This window comes from Manacus candei, unplaced genomic scaffold (genome assembly GCF_025592945.1).
Source record: "Manacus candei isolate 608988 ecotype Guabito, Panama unplaced genomic scaffold, ASM2559294v1 h1tg000060l, whole genome shotgun sequence".
NCBI classification, from domain to species: domain Eukaryota; kingdom Metazoa; phylum Chordata; class Aves; order Passeriformes; family Pipridae; genus Manacus; species Manacus candei.
In genome coordinates, this window is record NW_026138108.1 from 8,988,832 (window position 1) to 9,003,340 (window position 14,509).

The window sequence follows — 14,509 nt, forward strand, 5'->3', positions numbered from 1 at the left end:
AGCAGACAACAGACCCTCACTTCCCAAGTACCACGGTGAGGGGCGGGTACATCCTACAGGATCAGCTCCACCAAAATGCACTTGGTAACCTTTGTCAAGTCTCAGACCATCCACTAGTGAATAAAGCATTAACACACCAGAAAGCTGCAACCACTGCTGGGGAGCAGAGAAAAAAACCCATACAGTCCTGTCAGTTGGGTAACTTTTCATGCCTCTCTTCGAATTCCTTGGTTGTGAACTCTTTAAAAATAATCATGCGGCAACATTTAACCTAATATTGGACTGACTGACATGGACCTACCATTATTCCTCCTGGAAGTTCATTCCTTCAGGCTGTGGGGGTGTACTTCACCAGTCTGACACAGAGGAATTTCTCCAGCCTTGAGTGTGCATGATCTGTCAATAAAAAAGAGGCTTTCAGTTACACTGTGTCATCAAATAGCACCTTTTACAAACATTAAATTCAGGTTAAAAATGTCACAGCAAAACAGGAAAATCACCACACAGAAAACTGCCTGTGAGGCATTTTATTTGTATATCTTTAAAATAACCCTCAAAAATTCCTGACATATTGTTCTGGTTAAGGCCACACAAATAGGAACACAACTTCTAATTCAAGCCTGGTCATTACAAATATTGGGAGTACCTGAATAGAAAGAGACCAATTTAATTTGCTTAACCTCTGCCTCACATATAAACACATACAGAAATCCCTCTTTCATTGTAAAAATCATAGATGGATGTCTTTAAGATTGTGTATAGAAGTCATTGTGATTTTACACTGCAGTTTATTTCATACATTTCCACCCTTTTGAGTCACACTGTTCAGCCTCCTACTTATTCTTAATAGATTAATTTGCGATTGCTCCCTCGACATTTCAGCCTTTCATGACGGAGAGCAGTTCCTCTCATTTCACTCATCAAGGCTCCACATAATAATGAAAGTTCCCATAGGTCACCTTATTTCCTTAACCCATTTAGCCTTCCACCCTGATGAGCGTTCTTAAACCTAGAGCTGTCTGGGTTAAGGCAAAAATAAAATTTTTCCTGTGTGGCAACTGCAACCAAATCTCTATTGCAACAGTTCTATAGAAAATGTGGCTATAAACATGTGACTTCAATTCTCCAACACCTTTGTATTGTCATAATATCCTATTTGGTTTTTTTTCAAGGAGTCAGACACACAGAATTGCTGAGATTCTTCTCTAATAACCCCACGAGTCTTTTTTCCTTGGTACACTGAATAATATGAATTCTGATGTGGTTCACCAGCTCTAGACCTACTGTTAGAGCTACTAAAAGATCCCAGTCCTCCTTGGCTTGGTTAGAATTTCTTCTTACTTGTTTGCTAATCTTTACATTTGGCAGAGTAATCAACGTCTGCTATTTTACTAGTTATAATCTTTCAAAATAAAATTGATAGGCAAGATCCTGAGCTGCCATAAGCTGGCATGTCCCTAGCATCACTTCAGTGGTCCAGCTCCACACATTAAATAGATGCTTCAAAACAAACCTGGAGGGCACGCTGCCAGTTTGAATTTTCTAGTTGTTACTTATGACCAACAGCTATTTTCTAAGTTGTGGCCCTGCTCCATGATTACCACTGATGTAGGGGAAAGTCACAACCCAGCCTGCAGGCAGGCAGGCTCTGGGTGCAAGTGAGGGGCAGCTGAAAGTATAGCCCTGTTCTCCCAGGAGATCCACATTAAAAGACCAAATCATCACATTTATTTAAAGAATGATTTTTACATTGCATCATATTCCAAGTTGCCTTTTCTTTTGTGCAATCTGTCCATTTCAGGGAAGACAAAGTATTTCTGACCAGGAATGTAGTGCTAAATAAAACAACTTTCATTCATAACACAACCTTGAGGGTTGTGCATCATTAGAGGGATACAACAGTTAGCTCAAGGTAATTCAGTGCTGATTGGGTTGGGGATAATTTTCTGGCAACTAAGGATGGAATTGAGACCAAAAAATCATTTCAAATAACTGTGAAGGAGTCACAGGATAGCAACACCTTCCAGTCTCTAGGGACCTAGAATTGATTTGAACTGGTCTACCACTTAAATGGAGAAAAGCTATTATCCCATCACTAATCTCTTGAGCCATTCAGCCCCACTTGAAGCAATTTTTTCTTCAATAAGCTATTTTACATATTTCACTTAGTCCACAATCTATGGGAGAAGCTTATCACATGATTTGTGTAAAAAGATAAATAACTCTCCCCTTTGCATTTCTGTTTATTCTTGGGTTTGTTGCTAACATGACAAAACTATTAAACATGTTCCTCCTGTTCCCTCCTTATGGAACCCTGCTTTTCTTCCTACCATTCCCAAAATAAGACAACTTCTTGTCAGCTTTTGGAAGAAGACTCAGCCTGGGAGCATGTGTTCTAGGTTTTTTTCCACATAAATGTAAATTTATTGCCCTCAAATGTCATAGCAGTCATCAGTATAATGCTGATACCTCCTTCATAGCATTGCAGCACAAGAAGGGTAAAATCCAGGATTGGTAGTGTAGAGACAGAATTGTTAAAGATGAAATTTGGCAAAGCAGTCTTCGTTTTTAGGTACATTCATGGGCACCAAAAGGTGGACTCACTGCTCACTTGTATACAAAGATGCTGTAATTATTAAGAATGTCTTAAAAATTAGGCCTTTGGTGTCTGATACTGGGCTTGCAAAAAATTAAGATATCCATATTGGAAAGTCACATAAGAGAAAGGGGCTGTGAATGAGGCCAGGCCTGTGGTAGAGCAAAGGCGAGCACCAGGGAGGTCAGAGCTGTGGTTTGGCAATGGGGACACACTGGCCCAGAAGGAGACTCCTTTCTGGTGAGAAAGCAAACACACGTTCATGCTCAAACCTCTCAACCTCTCTCGCTGTTTTTTTCACTCAGAAGAGCCTGTCTTGCCTACTTTATGCTTTCTCTTCATTATGCATTTCCTCTGTAGTTTCTGCTACCGCTGAATTTACTCAGCCTCCTCCATCACTCCCAGAATTAGAATCTGTGTCTTTGAAAAAACAGAGTTTTCTTCATTTCAGGCAGCTAATCCTCCTCCTGCTCACCCCACAGGTTACACTGCTGGAGCAACACTACTTTGATACTGTTCCTCTGGCAGCAATTAGAATCAAATCAGCACCAGGCTGTTTATAAAAAGGGATGTTGCTATAATGACACTATCAATTCTTCCAAACATTGTAGCTATTTATCAAGTGATTAAAGTAAAGTAACTTACTCCAGGTTTACTAGCCTATTTTCCATTGGAACTTATAAGATTTTACTGCCTCTAGTATGGCACTTGGACTGCTAATAATTTCAATTTTATTACATTATCATATTTTTTAGATTTATTTCTAGGTTTTGCATAAGATTCAAATTGTTACCCAGTTGATAGAATAATATAAATTTATCTTGGTCAAAAATCACATTAGGATAATTATCTTGCCCTTTTGGCAGATAATTTTGTTTGTAATATATTGAAAATGCTTATTTTTTCGTTTTTCTAACCACTCATTCTTATAGAAGAAGCTATTTTTTCCTGACGGAGGCAACTCTATCTCCCTCTCACTGTCAAGAGCTGTCACGTCTCCTCAAATTTTCCCCTCTCCATTAGGGGGAAACCTAAAAAAAGGTGCCTGTTCTTGGCTTGCCAGCAAGCTACCATGGACACCCAGATTCCTAGCAGGTATTACAGGGCTGACTCATCCACTGGTCGTGCTCCACTGCAGTGTCAGGGACTCATGGGGAGCACTTACTCAGACAGTCCCACACTACAATTAAGGTAACATTTATCAGAACAGGGTGTTGGGAACAGCAGCTCTGTGACAGCTTCTTGCCCAACACATGTGCTGTGGTATCAATGCACCTTCATCGTACTCCTCAACAACTCCCTCCTTCTCTTTGATCATGAAAATATTAATTGCTGATAGCTGGCAGGAAAAAAAACTCCTGCCTCAAAGAATGAAAGGATGTCACTGGCTGATTTCTTCTCCCCTTTCCCTCTCCATCAAACCCAGGTGTCCCTGGAACTGCTGCACTGCCTCCCCTCCTAAACTGATGCTTCTACTTCCACCTCCACAAAGCAGGAGGCTGCAGAGAACACTGCCCAGGCAAAGAACACAGAGCCAATTTAGCCAGATACTAAATACTTGCTCAAACTGCCAAATTATCAGAAAGATACTACTTATGAGGTATCGGAAGAAAGCTGGAGCAACTAATGAAGGATGAAGCAAATCACACCTGACCCTCTGGCCAGGGGCTCTGACTCTAGGATGTCTGAACAGCCAAATATGATCTCCATCATTAGCACTTTGATTAACTCAGGTTAGATTTTTCAATTTAGGGGAAATTTTAATACTTAAAAAGCAAACACTCGCAATTAGATGAAATCTGTCAGATTTTTTTTGTGTGTGAAAAACTCTCAAAATCGTGCTTGTTTAGGAGAAAAAAATCAGTTTTGGGAGAGTTAAAGTTTCAAATTTTATTTAGAATGCATGGGGTTTCTGTTGTGCCTATACAGCTTTTTTTATAAAATAATAATTTATACTGATATGCTTTACCTTGATGTTAATAATTAGTAAAATAACGTAGCTCCTCCTACTTTAAAAATTATTATGGACGTGTGCTGCTTAGTACTGATGGAAACAACTCTTTTACACAATAAAGTAAGAGATATTCTAGTGTACAGAAAGGATAGCAATACCCTGATTTTTGAATAAGTTAAATGCTGATTTTTCAATAATTCTAATACACTTAATTCTAATAGTCCAATTCTAAATTTCAATTATTCGAATTCTCTCAAGCAGTAATGACTGAGTTACCAGATACTGGGTAATATCCAAAAGGTTTTGAGGCATGATGTTGAAATATGAACTTTTTTTGAGCAAAATATGTTATGCAGTCCAGGAGCTTTACGAAAGCAATTGTCTCTTTGTATTTTTCCCCACTTCTTGCTCAAGGGCCCAGGAAGGTACAGGGTGCAACCCCATCTTTCTATCTGCCTTAATGTAGGCAAAGCAAATTGCAGAACACCTAAGAAAAGTCCCAAACCAGAGCTAAATTAAATTTTGTTTAAACACATGGTTGTACTTCAGTTTTGTGATTAAAGTGAAGATCAATTTACATATTTGTGTTATTTCTGATGACAATATTGTGGGATATATAGAGACAGAAATTCACCCCTTTCTAGTAAGAAAATATCTACTTTTCTTCTTCACCATTGCTCAGAACTCAGGCAACATTACATGGCCCTTCAATGGCCACAGAACCAACAATGTGGGGACAAGGCACACATGGCAGAAGCCAAGTACACGGGAAGCATCTCAGGCTCCCAGCAGTGAGAATGGGTTCAGTTTGGTGGATTTCAGTGAAGTCACAGAGAAATCACATCAACAATTTGTATAAATCACAATCCAGATGGGTTGGTAAAGAAAAAGTTTGACTGCTTTTCATACTCCATATCTCTGAACATTTTTGCTTCTTGTAATGACATGGTGAAGAAGCTGATGATCATAAATACAGAGTGTATCAGCCCGTCCTTTAACTCCCTCTTTATTGCTTTTGAAACATAATACATGCATCTCAAATAAATTAAACATGTGACATATAAATTCAGTTCATGCTTTTTGGGGGTTGTCAAAATCCTGGGAAACCAAAACGTTGAAAATCGCTTGTCAAAACGTTCTGGGATGAAGTAGTTAAGCTGTCATCAACAGCTTAAACACTGTTTATTTGAATATGTAAAGCAACTTTTTAAAAAACCAAAAGTACAGAGTCTGTTGATCAGAGTCCTTTCTCCACATGTCTTTATTCTGCTTCCCTGATCTCCTGGGGGAAAAAAAACTTCACATCAAGTGTGAGAGCATATACACCCACAGTGAAGTAAGTACTCTGCTCCACTGACACAACTGATTTGACAAAGTATGGCAATGGTATTACCATGGCACTACAGGATTATTACTCTGCAGTGCCCATTATATGAAATGGAGTTACTCTGTGCTTACCACAAAACAGCAAGTAGCATTTTTCAGTAACGCAATAAATAACCCCTATCATCTCTGTATCTACACCTTTTGCAGGAACAGATACAGAGCCAATCTAAAAACAAATCTAAAAGTGGTATAATAATACTGGAATGACATGCCTCTTAAGCTGTTTACAGCTGACAGACTAAGTGAAATGGTTTGACAAGGGAGAACACAGTATGTGTTGACAGCCCTGCTTAGTTCATATTTGAAAGGCAAAATTAAAGTCATACTTTTACAAGGTGCAGAATTCTGCTCACCTGAAGGACATTCTCTTAAGCAAGACATGGTATTAAGCCTCTGCCACTCTCCTCCTCCTGACTCCTATTTTTAGTGGCACACCTCAAAAACCGGTCCTGACTGCCTGTCTCAGTAATTGCTCATGAAAAGGTATCATTTAGAAAAGTATGGACAAAGCAACAGTGAGAGCAACCATAAACATTCGCCCTCCGTAATTTGAGGGAGCACAGCAACATTTGGGCAACATTTGGCTTTTCTTACAACAGGCAGCACCTTCAGGAAAGAGCACACATCAAACAAAGGCTGAGTACGAATCCCCTCTGTCCACAGAGACACCTTTCACTTGATTACAGGATATGAGAGAAAAAAACATAAAACCACAGTGAATCCTAAAAAAGTAAATAACAGCTAAGGTAGGTCAGAGGAAAGGGCTAGAGACCAGCACTAGGAGAAACAGAGCAGTTTGGCAGTACTTGTACAGCTCTGAGGCGCAGGGAGCAGGCAAGCTCAAAGGAGAAATGGTGGCAAAAAAACAGCCTCTCACTTTTACTTTGTCCTTGCTGATCCCATCAGCTGGCAACAACGAGGGGCTGTCAGCAACTTATGTGGTGGGTCAGCGTGAGAATAGATTGGTGGACTCAGGCCAGCTACCACTGAAGAAGTTTCTTCACTGCAAAAGTTGCTGCTGTTACTTGGCCCTTCACTGTTAGAGGCCATGGGAAGCCAGGAGCATTCACCTTCCCTCCCACCCTGAGAGACTGAGGCTCTGTTAGCATAAGACAGGTGGCCCTGATGAGGGAAAAGCTAATGCCTGCTATTCCTTTTCTGCAGATAAGCCCAGAGTTCAGCTACTAATATTGCCAGTCAGTCCAGCTCTTTTAATGAGCCTTGTAATTGGTGAAAATGAGCCCAAAAGTTGCCAAATGAAATCATCTTGTTGAGGGGAACTACCAGGAAAGCATTAGAAATATTCTGCACTTGAAGGCATGGGATGCAGGTACCATTGCATTACATTGGACTGACTCTACCATTTAAGCTGATCAGAACCAAGGTGCCTGGCTGCTGGCAGGGCCTTCCTTACAGGTAAGTGGAGAGTTATATCCAACTGCAACCTTAGTCCAGATTTAGTATGAAGCATTTCCACATCTGGAGCCCACTGGAAGATCAAGAACAGGGACTGTACAAAATTTCTGGTTGAAGCTGCAGTTCAGGAATCGGAACGGTGTTGAGTGGAAGTGTTTTTTCAAACTAATGGAAGTTTTGCCTACATATTTCTTCCCACACATGAAGGTCATCAAATGTTTGTGTGCCAAATGTTAGAATTGATGCCATCCTAATGAACTCTGAAAACATTTTCCTGTCAAAGCAAATAGAACAAGTTGACATCACTGATCCCAGCATCGACCAAAGAGGAAAAACAAACAAACCATCAGTTATAAAACCAGAGGGTTTTTTGTGATCTAAGTTCAAGGATGTGAGTCCAGCAGTGCAATGACAAAGAGGAGCATGGTGCAGATGACAAAAGGGTTACGCTCACTGCAAAGGAAGTTGGTCCTGAGGAAAAAAAAATGCCTCAGCATCAAAGTCAGAAATATCTGGGCTCCCCCTGCTCATACTGTGAGGCACACAGGAGATCCCTTGTGTCTGAGCTGTGCTGGATTATTACCTGTAACATGTGCCACAGGCTAGGACCTGAGTGGAGAGTAAAACCTACTACTAAACCCTGTCAGAAGTTGCAAAATGATTACTGTTAAAAGCAAGCCAGCACCTCTCAACCTGTCTACCAAGAAACTTTTTCTCTCGTACTTGAGCTGACTACACTTGCAGCCTCCTTCTCTTCCACCTCCCAGGGCCTCTCTCAAACAATCTACCCAAGTATTACGCGTGGAATGGCAATCCCGCTACAAGTGGATGCAAGTACAAAGGAAGTGTGTCTTAGTTATGCTGCTAAATTGGGTTTTGGGAAGTCCAGAGACATTTCTTCTTTCCAACACATGATTCCTGTATGTCCCTTGGCAAATTCATGAAATCATTCCACATGGGAAATAACCATACCTCCTCCTTTGCCTCTCCTGTTTGTTCAGAAATCTGGGACAGGTTCAGGGTTAGAGTCTAAGGAAATGTCCAGTCTCAATCTCTCTAGGAAGCTTGGTAGTCAGGATACAACTAAATAAATCTAATTTTACCATTCACACAGTACAGAGGAAAAGACAGACTTTCTGCAGAGTACACTGGGTATGCAAGCCTGGTGAAAGCAGCTAGGTGCCAAACACCGATGAAAGTCCCAAATTAATGTTTCTCCTCAGCTTCTCTGGCCATTTTGTGAAGGAGATTTTTCACAGAAATTGCTACAGGATAGAGGTCCTGATGAAAAGTACAGCATTAAATTTGGGAGTAATGACAGAGGAACCAGACCAGAATTGAAAGGATGAAACACACTTTGCTGCTCCCTACATCAAACACATTTCCATTTTATTTACTGTTTTAATTTCCAGTTCTCCCATGCTCACCCTGTGCCGCCACCCATGTTTTTTGAACTGAAGGGTATTATCTCAGCTCCCATTTCTCCAAAAGTCAGTTTTAATCTCAGTCACTCTCCAGCCCTGCAGTTTTCCTTCTCCTTGACAAGCCTGACCACTTAAATTTCTATCAGCTCAGACAACATTTACCCACACCCCTTTCTGTTCCTATATCATTTCTTCCCCTTCCAGTTTCTGTGATGCCATCATACATCTATGCCAGCACACAGAGCATGCAGCAATAGACATATAGATCCTGACTGCATTCAGGAAAGGGGAAAGGTTGAAGTGAATAACATCCTGTGTATGAATGATTTCCTTGCTTGCTATACTACACTGAGCTGTGCTTTCATCTACTGTGATGGATGTGAGTTATGGGTCACTCCCTCACTTGTGAAAATAAATGTACAACACTTGCCAATTGTTATACTGTATATTACAAAATTCTATCACTTAAGATTTATACACTTAGCAAACCAATCACACAAACAATACAGGTACAGCACAACAGCTCTACTACCAGTTTTTTTCCCCATTGAGACAGACAGATGCAAAATCACCCTTAGCCATAAAGTGGTGCTACATTATCCAGAGGGGCACATTTTATGGACAAAGAGTTTATCATATCCAGAATTTGCCTTGGGTGCAGTGGACTTAGCATGTGTTAAGTAATGCTTAAGTGATTTGCTGAAGTGGCCTAATAGCACAAAACACTCCTGGCTCTATTTGCTTATAAATACATTTCAAGGCACTGATTGAAGTCTGTAGTGCCCTAAATGGTCTGGGACCCAGTTATTTAAGAGATATCATCTCTCCTTATAAATCTTATGTAGTAATTCAGAACTACCAGAACTACTGTTGCTTTCTTTTCCTGGGTGGACAGTGGGGTGTCTTAAACAGGAGACGCATGAGCCTGTAACCTGTCCTCATCAGCCTTCAGATACATCAGGGGACTTCAGACATAGTAGAGGACCATTTCAAAGAGAAATATGAAGCTGGCCTCTTCAGTGTGACAAACATCAGTTAATCTCTTGACTGATCTTTTACATCAGGTATGTTAGCAATAGAAGGCCTATTTGAGACTGGTCATGTGTTCAGAAAAGCTATTCCAGAAACCTTTTTCTCTTTCTCCTATAACCACAGAACCAGCATAAGGGCAGAAAAATCACACTCTCGCATGTACCATCTGTGCCACAAGGTCTGAGCTACTCTTTGCATCCAGGTTATTTGACTGGAGAGACTGGAAACCCCTGCTGATTCCAGCTCCCTCAAAATACTCACAGTGCCACTGGCACATCTTAGCTAATGGTAGTGGGTCCTGGCCACTTGTATTTTATTTACAACCCCGTGTTCCATTTCAGGTTCATTTTAACTGGCATGAGCTGCTGAAGCACTGGATGCTCTTATCTGCTTTCCTCAAGGAAACAGATACATGAAATACATAAGATAGCAGGTTTTAAAGATTAAATGCCATAAACACAGATTAAATTATATGCTTTTTATTCCTTTATGGAACTCTTGTTCAAGGCATTCTGTTCCAAGTTTCCAAAATAATTTCTGCTTACATTCACATTTAGAAACATTTAAAACACAGCAAAGAGGGAACACATTTGTGAACAGAACTGGCAACACAGAGCTGAGGCCTGCCTCCCAGCTGCCCCCAAACCTCAGAAGGCAGCAGTGGAAACACCCAGGGTAGCTGAGCCCACTTTGGGCAGGGCTCTGCAGGCCCCACCAGGGGGGGTACCAGAGAGGTGCCCAGCAGTGACAAAAGGTGATTTTGGCACAACTTCTTCTCAAAATTGTAATACTGACACTTAGGAGAAACAAGAAGGAAAGCATTGCCTTAATGCCTGTTTCCATGATGCCAGCAGAGACTGTCTGGTCACCTTCTTGAGAGGAAACTTGATTACTGGCCTTTTCAGTAAGTCTGCTCTGATGAAAAGGAACCAAGAAAGACAAATACCCACCCACAGCTAACAGCCTCAGAGGGTTGTTTTGCTGTTTGCTTTAGTTCACTGGCTTAAAAGGGTCAGCAACCCTCATCCTGAGGACCCTATTAGAGAAGTAGCTTTGAGCAAAACATATAATTAACCTTTGGAACTCACTGAATCAGGATATCATTGAGGAAGCATATGAGAAAGATTTCTTTTTTTTTAAAGGATTGTATATAAGCAATTCTAAGGACACAAATATTATCAGTGTTTTTACTATAGAGAATTTACTGGTAACACCCCCTAAGCACTGTGACTCCGGAATCAAGAACAAACAAAATCAGAGACTGATAATAAATTATTCACTCACCAAACGGTAGGTGAATACGATGGGCAAAATACAAAACAATAAGATGAATCCAGACTGATTAGAGTCTTCAGAAAGTGCCACTCTCAAAGGCAGGAATAGAAACTACAGCTGGTGAATGGATTCTTGAGCTATTCCATTATGGCAATTTTTGTGTCCAGCTCTGTCCTTCATGTTCACTTACTTCCTAGCTCCCAAGTGATGGCCTTTAACAACCTTGGAAAGATTAACCAAACATACATAAACCCCAGCCTGACCACAAAGGCTTAACAGGCAACTTGAAAGGAGTATACATACAGAGAAGATTTCAAATGGAAAGAATCAGGAACCAACTGAAAACATTTTCTTTTACTGTGGAGGAGACTCAAATGGCTTCTGCTAAGAAGGACCCAACTGACAAACCTGCCTGAGAATGATATCCTTCAAGCAACTTGTCATATTTAGAAAAATTGTAAAATCCCTGGGTTAGAGGGACATGGTTGTAGACAGGAGACATGAGATGCTTGGAATCTGCTGATACTTAGAATACTTTGAGACAGTAAGACTCAGAACTCTCCCTCGATACAGGGAAGGTCTGAAGTGTGCAGCACACACTGAACCATCAGCATTCTGGCAGCAAGAGGGTGTGGTAGGGATCTAAGCAGAGAGGATACCACAAGTTCTCCAATTTTTTTCCCATTACTCTCAAAAATATTCAAAAAACTGCATCTTTAGCACTACTGGGTGTGTTTATGAGAGAGGTGGAAATTGTATATCATTATATTTCTACGGTCATGTGACCAACTATCTGACATTCACAGAGCTCTATCCTCATCCTGGATCCCTTCACATCCATCAATCTATTCCAGCTTTGAACAGGTAAGCCCTTAGATTTGATCCAAAGGATGTTCAAAAGCTAAAAAAAAAAAATAAAATTGTAATTTTGGCTTTAACACTTCTCTACACAAAGCCAAAATGTCGTCGTGTGTAGTGATGCAGAAAAAAAAACCCTTAACAAAAGCCCCTGCAGCCTTGTGAAACACAGAAAGGGAAACTATGCTGTGAGTTCTGACATTAATAAAAACATAAATTGATTGATTCTAGAGAATTTATTGAACAAAATTTAGTTAGGGTCTTTTTGTTTTGTTTTGTTTTAACGATTGCACACCACTTAATTTTTATGAGCTCGATTATGCCTTTAAGGCACATTCCAGCAGAGGGCTGAGGTGAAAAAACCTCTCCAGGGAGGATGCAGCAGAAGGAAAAGCCTCTGGGATGTACAGGAGTTCAGCTAATCCTTTCTAGGCATGTGTTCAGCATTACCGACTTGCAGCTCTTGCACTTCCCACTGGAAAAGCAAATCTCTGGGCCAGTGGCTAGGAAGTTTCTGCCTCCTTCAGCACACTGTGCCCAGGTTCGAGTAGGGGCTGATGCAAACCCTCCTTCAGGCATAACAGCTGCTGGCTTTTCATGAACACATTATTCAACTTGGGGACCTGGCCCCATCACCAAAACGTGGAACTTCTCAGGAAGGATGAAGATCATGTACCTCCTGTATTCCAAGACAGACAATGCTGGCAAGTTTACAAAAACTCTAAATTTCTTACTCTCAGACCTAACGACTTACTGCTCCTCTCACCTGTCCAAGAAACCTATTCATAACTAACCATGAAGGTCGGAAGCTCTTTGACCCCAAGGCTGCTGTAGCTCAATCTCTTGAAAAGCAAGTGCTGTGCCTTCCACTTCACTTGCCAAATAAGAGCACTGTACACTTCCTTAGCAGAACAAGCTTTAAGTTACTGGGAAAAAAAGGACTAGAAATGACATAAAGCATTGTTCACAGTGTTTGTGATCCTTGAAAAAACTTCAAAGCAAATTCCACCATGTACTACAACTGTTCCAGTTACTCAAATGCAGCTTCCTTCCCTCTCCTCAGTGCTGTTGCATATTGAAACGTACACACATGTTTCCAGCAAATAGGTGCAAGTCGTTGCTTTAATCCATGAATGCAAAAACATTTCCCTCAGACTTCTTTTGAGAAAGAATTTTGGACTCCTAAAATGCAGTGTGCACCACCTGGGCTTCCCAGAGTCTACCATCATAGTCCCTGCAGCAAACAATCAATCCCGAGTCTGTGCAGCAACTACCGCCCCAGCCCTTCTGGAGAGGGGTGCTGGTCCTTTTTCCCAAGAGGTGCCACAAGCCATGGACTGTTTCTGAAGTGGTTCAGGTGTCAGCAGAGCTTCTCTAGAGCAGCACTCTGAAGCTGCTGAAGGCTGCTTTATCTCCCTAGTTAGGGCACAGCTCCTTAACTTGGCTCCTCGGGATGACTACACATAGCCTGTGGTGTGGGGGGAACAGAGGGACAGACCTACTGTTTTGTGTTCCTGGACTGCTCCAGCTGAGCTGACCCGTGTCCTCCCCTGCCACTTGCCCACGTACACATAAGTCGTGTGTGCTGGGCATTCAGTCCATGTTTTCCTTCCTTTTTCCCACCCTTACCCTCTGTTTTGGGTCCCAGTCAAACAATGTATTATAAGAAGTGTTTGGAAAAGTAAATAATGTGACCCTGGGCAGATCAGTGGGGAAATACAAAGTGACTTTAGAGACAAAAAACAGGCTCCCCCACCCCAAGACCCAGAATGAATAAGGGATGCCCACACTGAGTATTAATTTTTACAAATCTCTTAATGTCCTGCCAACACTGAATCAGCAGCACCCTGCACCACACTATCATCATGCAGCCCTTGCTGCAGATCTGTCCCGATGGTCCCAAGCAGAGCTGCGTGCAGTCTCACAGCGCTGCCACCCAGGAGGGCTCCTCCAAGGTGAGGGATAAAGGAACAGCAGGACTGATACTGTGTCTAATGTGGCACAAGGTTCCCTCGGCACAACGAGCCCCGGCTAATGAACGCACTGCCCCAAGTGCAAACAAGCCAGGAAAGGTTCTGTTTTCAAAGCAAACGTATTGCACTTCAATGAAGATTTTTTTTCCCCCTAAAAAGTTTTAATATACACACTAAATTAAGCTTGAGAAAAGGGGACATTTCATCTTTAATCTATTTACTTCTGAATATTTAACATACAATTCTGGCACCAATCACCAGATTTAACTGGAAAATTACTCACTAATCTGTTTGCTTATTTGGAATAATTGGGTAGGCTGCCAGGGAAGAGGATTTCCTACCCTGTTTAATATCTCAGTTAGTAGTCCAATTTCAGCTTGGCGGCATAATTACTCTGACAGAGCTGTAGCCACAGGGCCTGTGAGTGGGGCTGCTTTTTAAACCGTAAATTATGGAGGATTAGCATTTATGAATTTTAAATCAGGGCTGTGGTAGGAGACACTAAAGCTGCTTAGAGCTTGCAAACCACTGCATTCAATCACCAGTCATTAACACATTCCTTCCCAGGACTTCCTGCAATCACATTTAATAAAAA

At 41.3% G+C, this 14,509-nt stretch overlaps 1 long non-coding RNA gene across 1 annotated transcript in view; it reads right to left on the minus strand.

Annotated features, from left to right (window-relative positions):
• Positions 1-14,509, minus strand: part of LOC127478502 (uncharacterized) — a 138,737-nt gene that overhangs the window by 51,775 nt on the left and 72,453 nt on the right. The window contains exon 2 of the long non-coding RNA XR_007907242.1: positions 302-396. This is a non-coding gene — a long non-coding RNA (uncharacterized LOC127478502). The remainder of the gene's footprint in view (positions 1-301; positions 397-14,509) is intronic.